Source organism: Dreissena polymorpha, chromosome 3 (assembly GCF_020536995.1).
Source record: "Dreissena polymorpha isolate Duluth1 chromosome 3, UMN_Dpol_1.0, whole genome shotgun sequence".
Classification (NCBI taxonomy): Eukaryota; Metazoa; Mollusca; class Bivalvia; order Myida; family Dreissenidae; genus Dreissena; species Dreissena polymorpha.
The window spans coordinates 67,329,124-67,336,133 of record NC_068357.1 but is presented as its reverse complement, the minus strand read 5'-3'; the positions used below and the strand labels follow the sequence as shown (position 1 = coordinate 67,336,133).

The 7,010-nt window shown below is 35.0% G+C and overlaps 1 long non-coding RNA gene across 2 annotated transcripts; it reads right to left on the bottom strand.

Moving 5' to 3' along the window:
- Positions 1-126: 126 nt before the first annotated feature.
- Positions 127-6,808, bottom strand: LOC127874587 (uncharacterized). Of its 2 annotated transcripts, none has more exons than XR_008047002.1 (4): positions 6,731-6,808; positions 4,785-4,836; positions 4,633-4,684; positions 127-3,031 (listed from the first exon to the last, which is right to left on the bottom strand). It is a non-coding gene; the product is annotated as an uncharacterized LOC127874587 (long non-coding RNA). The 2 variants fall into 2 exon arrangements; XR_008047001.1 differs by having other exon boundaries at positions 6,292-6,802.
- Positions 6,809-7,010: the final 202 nt, after the last annotated feature.

Genomic DNA, 7,010 nt, shown 5'->3' with positions numbered 1-7,010 from the left:
AAAAATAATGTGCTTTTATTGTAACCACTTTATTGTGTATGTAAACCACCACATTCGTGTAAATAGTAATGTCAAACATAGCATTTAATAAAAAGGTGTATGACCTACACCTCATACATACTGACGAAATACTATACTTTTGAAAAAATGTCACCGATCTATACGTGACAGTAAGAAAACACTCAAACAATCAAACAATCTTTTTTTCAAGATTTAAAAAGTAAATTAACATTTAGTGTTAACTTATCGTTCTATATGTTTAACTTACGCAATGAAGGTGTACTGAGCACACTTTTATTGTCTGAATTAATGTAAATTAATGATAAGCAGAAAACGACATATATGTAGTAAAACGCGGTTACTTGAATAACCATAAGTATATATAAAATCAAGTTGATAATATCATTATGCAGATTTAATCAGCATCGCTTAATTTTATCCTTTACTATAAAAAATTCGAGGCAAACAAATAATTTTATATAATTCACTTTTTCTGCCTCGAAGCATATGCATGTGGTTCGATTGCTATAGCATACTTCACTCGTCATTTTCACTTGCATGCTATTACCGACTTGTTCACACATCGTTGCAATCATCTTTAGCACTTGAACGGTGTTTTCAACGCAGTTCTTAGATGCATCACAAACAAATTAATTACGGTGTGTTGTGCTATATTTCTTAGCGTATTTCGCATTATAAGATATTATTGATCATATATCAAAGCATACAAAACAGGAATACAAAAGACAAATGGAAATGAAATGTAACAAGGGCTGTTTGTAAAACATGCATGCCCCCAATATGGGCTGTAAGTTGTAGTGGCAGCCATTGTGTGAATACGTTTTTGTCACTGTGACCTTGACCTTTGACCTAGTGACCTGAAAATCAATAGGGGCCATCTGCTAGTCATGATCAATGTTCCTATGAAGTTTAATGATCCTAGGCCTAATTATTCTTAAGTTATAATCAGGAAACCATTTTACTGTTTCGAGTCACTGTGACCTTGAACTTTGACCTAGGGACCTGAAAATTAATAGGAGTAATTTGCCAGTCATAATCAATGTACCTATGAAGTTTCATGATCCTAGGCGTAAGCATTCTTGAGTTATCATCCGGAAACCATTTTACTGTCTCGAGTCACTGTGACCTTGACCTTTGACCTAGTGACCTGAAAATCAATAGGGGTCATCTGCCAGTCATGATCAATGTTCCTATGAAGTTTCATGATCATAGGCGTAAGCATTCTTGAGTTATCATCCGGAAACCATTTTACTATTTCGAGTCACTGTGACCTTGACCTTTGACCTAGTGACCTGAAAATCAATAGGGGTCATCTGCCAGTCACGATCAATGTACCTATGAAGTTTCATGAGCCTAGGCCTAAGCGTTCTTGAGTTATCATCCGGAAACCATCTGGTGGACGGACCGACGAACCGACCGACGGACCGACCGACATGTTCAAAACAATATACCCCCTCTTCTTCGAAGGAGGACATAAAAATAGTTAAACCGGCCACACGCTAATCATTCAAACATATTTGACACAATTATACGCGCGTTCTGTGAACAGACCTGTTTTAGTGGTTTGACAGACATTGTTATTTGATTCGAATATTGGTATCGGTAATCATCGCGCTCATGCAAAATAAATTGGTCAATATGGTGTAATATTTCGTATTAAATTTATCAAACATAGTTCCTATCAATGAATTGTTTATAACACATTATTAATCTATTATTGACATATCATAATGATTTAGCCGATTAACTTCAACTATGATGTATCTAAAATAAAAGTCCAGTTCACGTTAACACGAGCTGACCTTGATACCGTGCCGAATGGAATGCAAGGCATTCAATTGAGGTTCCTATTCCACTGATAGAACGATGGCTTGTTTGAAACGTAATACTTGCACATGTTAAACAGTAAATTTCGAAAACAATACTAAACTATTTCGGTTCAAACGAACAGCACGATAGGGAACAGCAATACGATCTAAAATATGCTAGTTCACAGAATGCAATATAGTAGTAATTACTTATTATGAGAACGCTCAGGCGATAACAATATAAAAATATATCAATATAAAGGGGCAAACTGTATTGATCACGAGAGTTGAGTGTGAAACTGTTTTATCCATCAAGCCTTTTCAATAGAGATACAATTTTTTCATGCTGACTTCGCATACCTTAACCATCACAAATAGAAAGTCAATTCAGTTACCTATTAATGTAAATGTTATAACTGTTTGTAAATTTAACGTTTTCTATGTCTAAAAGTTTCAGGCCTACTGGCATTTTTTCCATATTTTATTGGAAGCTTACAAATGTAAGCCAAGGTATAACGCTGGGTTAAACAGCTACGCCGAAAAAGCTTCAGGCTAATTGAAAGTGCGCTAAAAGTGCGCAGAAAGCCGTGTTTATGAACGTTTTCATTGGCGATCGGTAGACTATTGGCTTAATAGAGCGATAAGGCTAAACACTTTAGATAATTTGTCTGCTTTTGAACCGTTTCACTCAAAAGAGTCAGAGAACAGAAACAGCTAAAATGCAAATCGAAGATAATTCATAGCTAAAACCTCAATAATCATACAGACAAATATATTTTTTTTCGAACTAAAACTCAAACATTTTCCAAAATATGTGTGAACGGCGGATGCAAGCGGAAAGAAATAAAATTACTGAAAACGGAAATTTATCTAGTGATCAGAAAGAAGACCGAAGCGAGGAAGCAAACCAATGTACCATGCTTCCTTCATTAAGTTAATACCACCATCGTTAAATCACGATTAAATAAGACATCGAAATCAATATCTGCATACTACGTGTTATCTCAAATACAAATGACATTGATTTTATGTGTAGGGCATATCGCCGTACTTGTCCGGCTCGCTCCTAAGATCCCCAAATCCATGTCTAAGAAGAAATGCAGGTCATCGTCTCCATACATGTCGGGAGTTGTGGTTACAGCGGTCAAATGACCTTTCGTTTGCAGAATCCAATCAACGACCATTTTAACGTTGGCATCAACCTGCAAAACGTTAACATGATTTTGTTTGTAATATATATGATAACGGTGTTAGAAAAAATCACACACGTTTGTATTTGTGTAGCAATTTTGATTAATTTGCTTATAAACTTATTGTACGTAGTTGGTTGGCCCAGTGCGACTAACGTTTCTCAAGTGGTTACAAGTTTTCGTACGATTTGATCTGGTGACTTTGTTTAAGACCAAAATTTCAACTTGTCATTGATATTGTCAATGTTAACATTCTTGTCAATTTTCACCAAGATTAAGCGGTAAATGTGGCTTATATAGTGGCAACAAGTGTGTTTTTATTTTCTAAAAAGAGATGGTGACAGTTTTTGGACACACATGACCCAGTTTCGAACAAAGCCTAGATATTTTCAAGACGTTCGAATTAAACAAACATGAGGGCCACTTCTGACCCGAAGAAACTTAACTGTTCTAAGCAGCTTTTTCGATGTTTTCGAATCCATTTTAGAACTCGGTCGAGCTATAATTAAACCAAAATTTTCTGAGCGTGTTTCATGATGATTGGACCATAAATGTGACTCCAATAGTGCTTACATGGTAAAACTACACCCATACAAAGACAACTGACCCGATCCCTCTTTGACATGTGTTCAACAGATCAGATCAAACGTGACTATTATAGCGTTAACAAGGTTTTACTAAGACCATAAAAAATTATACTGAAATTTGACCTTACCCATGGAGCCCTTTTTAAACGTACCGGGACCATTTTCAAACTCAGCACATATATCATAAGAACAAATGTTATAAACAGGTGTCATGAAGATTGGGCCAAAAATGTGACTTATTAAGAAAGTTTCACTAGAGACCTATAAGAAATACTGCATCGCCCCCTAGAGGACATTATTTTCAACAAACAGGACCTAATTTTGAACTTCGTCGCAATATCATTTAGAGAATACAAATTTGACTTCTAGAGTAATATTAAGGTTTCACCATAGCCATATAACGAAAACTTCCCCAAACTCCGGTGGCCATAATTTAACGAACCATGACCATTTTGAATGTGGCCGATAAATCATTAGAAAATAATTATGATCTCAGAAAGTTTCATGAAAATGTAAATTCTAGACTTTTAATTAGCGCTTTATCTAATTTGCATTGGCACAGCTTGTTATCACACGTGACCAAGTTTTGAACTCGTCCAAGATATCGTCGAGATTTTGTTGGGACAAATGCTCTGACCATCTTTCATACAGCTTGAGCGTATTAATGTGACCTCTAAAGGATTGTCCAGATGAATGCCGACGGCGAACGACGGTAAAATGTGATCACACAAGTTTTCCATTAGCACTTTGAGCGAACAATAAGGCCTCTTGAAAGGTAACGCACTTAAAGTTGACACACATCATTATACGTCAGACAATAAGCAATAACAGCTGCTCACGTTCAGCGCTTCGTGCCAAGGTGAGTGTATAAAAATGAGATATAGTTTCTTTAAAAAAAAAACATACGATAAAAGGTGTCTCGAAGAACGACCACTTTTCTTGTGAAAAACTAGACAGAAAAGATCCAAAACATTTTCCGGTTCACAACCGTGTAGTTTTTATGAATCTACATGTGTCAAGAATTACCTCTGATCTGCACTGGTTAATATGCTGAATAGCTGCCTGGCACCCCAAACTTCTGAAATAAAAAATACTTTGTGAACGTAAGAAATAATAGAATTTACTGTAGCATGCTTTTTTGTAGTATTGTAAATGTCCGCATTGCTAGTACAACGTACCTTGCTCGGCTTGCTGTCCGTCGTTCGTCAGGTCACATATTTCTTCTTCAAGCTGTAACGGAGTTGATACTGTTAAGAATGAATAAAAGGCTTGCTAAATGCGTTTACACTCCTTCGACTATTTAAGCATTAATAATATTTATAGTCTGAATTCCATTTTTACAAAATCTGCTCAACCATGGTATCGCATAGTGAAAAATGTGCTTCAAAGCTATATGATGTATGTGATGTAATTGAAAAATGCTGACATCCATCATTGGTTTTGCCTCGCTTTAAGGTCAATGGTCAACTAAACACATGTTTTTTTCTCAACAACTTAAAAATGGTATGTATTAAAAAAAAAGTAAATAACCAAAAATATATTTAAAAAGCTCACGAATTCCTTTGACACATAATGTACGGTGTACACGAGTTTATCAAATAAAATGTGCATACATATAAAAAAGTGTGCGTCTTAATTAACGATTCAACTTTTCATGTGAACGTTTATATTAACACGTCTATTTAAAAAAAGAAAGGGTCTTCATGGGATGTCCTTGGTGACATTGACACCATTAAATATATAATCACGTGAGCCGTTAGGGTTAGCGTCTGAAAATATTCAATCCATTTGAAATCTGAAAAAAACATCTGGATTTAACTTGGTACTGATAAAAACATTTTATAAGCACATAAGATCGAATGTGAAAATAGAATTATGGGTGACGTCCATGCCATTTGTAAAGAATTTTATGATTATTGTTAAGTGCAAATGCTTAATTTATTATTATTTTACAAATAAAAAATACAGTGCATCTCCTAAACCCAACTCTGTACAGACCGGAATCCTCTGAAACCCGAGCAGATGCGACGGTCCCGTTTTAAGTTGTTCGTTTTGTGAACAACAAATCTTACTAGAAATTTGGCTGTAGAATCAAAGTACAACGAGTCACTAAATCACATAAAAAGTATGTAAACTGTTGTATCCGTTAAACATTTCTCTTTGTAATGCAATTGTTTTTCACTCAACCTGCATTATCGAAGGGAGGAAGTTCCTTTCAAACTCAAAAGAGTTTTATTTTAATTTTATTGTTGAATAAAACGTTAGGAACATTTTAATTTAAGAGATTCTTATGTCCTAAGCTAACAAAACACTAATCCACAACAGAAACAACGTATGCGCTATGACGCGGAGAATACATTAATGCATATTAGTGCGGTACAAACCTTTACCACATGATATACAAGTGAAAGGATTATGTAATCGGATCGTTTCTGGTACGCGGAAAGAAGAAGCGCCGTTTCGAGATGATAAATAATTTCGCAAACGTAAAAACATTTGATTGGAACATAATATGCTTTAAACAATGTAAAAATGTACAAAACATGTGTAATAGTTCACAAGAAATACATACATGCATGTACTCGCAATTGTATTCACAAAACGTCTTTACAGCAACATTATATTTAAATTTAATATATATGTTAAATATATTTAACCCCATGCGTGCCATGATGATGATAGTACCATGTCTTTCATTTCCCCTCCTAGTGCAATACCAGCAGGAAAGTCAGGAATTTGTCATACAGTGTCCTAGAGCTGTCGCACCACCACCCTTTTCAAAACACTGGCTACGGGCCTGAATTATAACAAACAATTATAAGAATACTAGTTTTTATTGTCCCCAGTTATGTGATAAAACAAATATTACATCAAAAGTCTTTTTAGCCATTACTGCAATGGGCATTTATAGTTTGTATTGCATAAGTGTCCCACTGTCTCCGTTCGATTCTCTTCCTCAAACTGTAAACATATTTATTGTTTAAAGCGCTAAATGTTATGATTCCAATTTTACTTTCGATTTGAAGAAAGAAATTCACAACGTTAATCCATTTGTTCAAAAGTGAAATGCTGTTAGAATAGTAAATCGTTTGGATATATATATATACATATGAAAATGCACAACCATCGAACGTTTACAGCTTTCTTTTCATGAAAATTCCGTAAGAAAGTCTGACGCTAGTTCAATGCGCATTGAGTAAAGGTTACAATATACTAAATATTTTTGGAGTGCAATGCTATACTCTCTAAAAACATGAACATCATTTATTTGAAGACACGGTTCTCTGTAGGGTCACTTGCCATGACTTTATTTTAGTATATTTCTGTGTGCATGTGGCAGGGAAAACATTGTTGTTTACTAGAAATTCACTCTTTTATCTGAAGATTGGAGACTACATAAGACT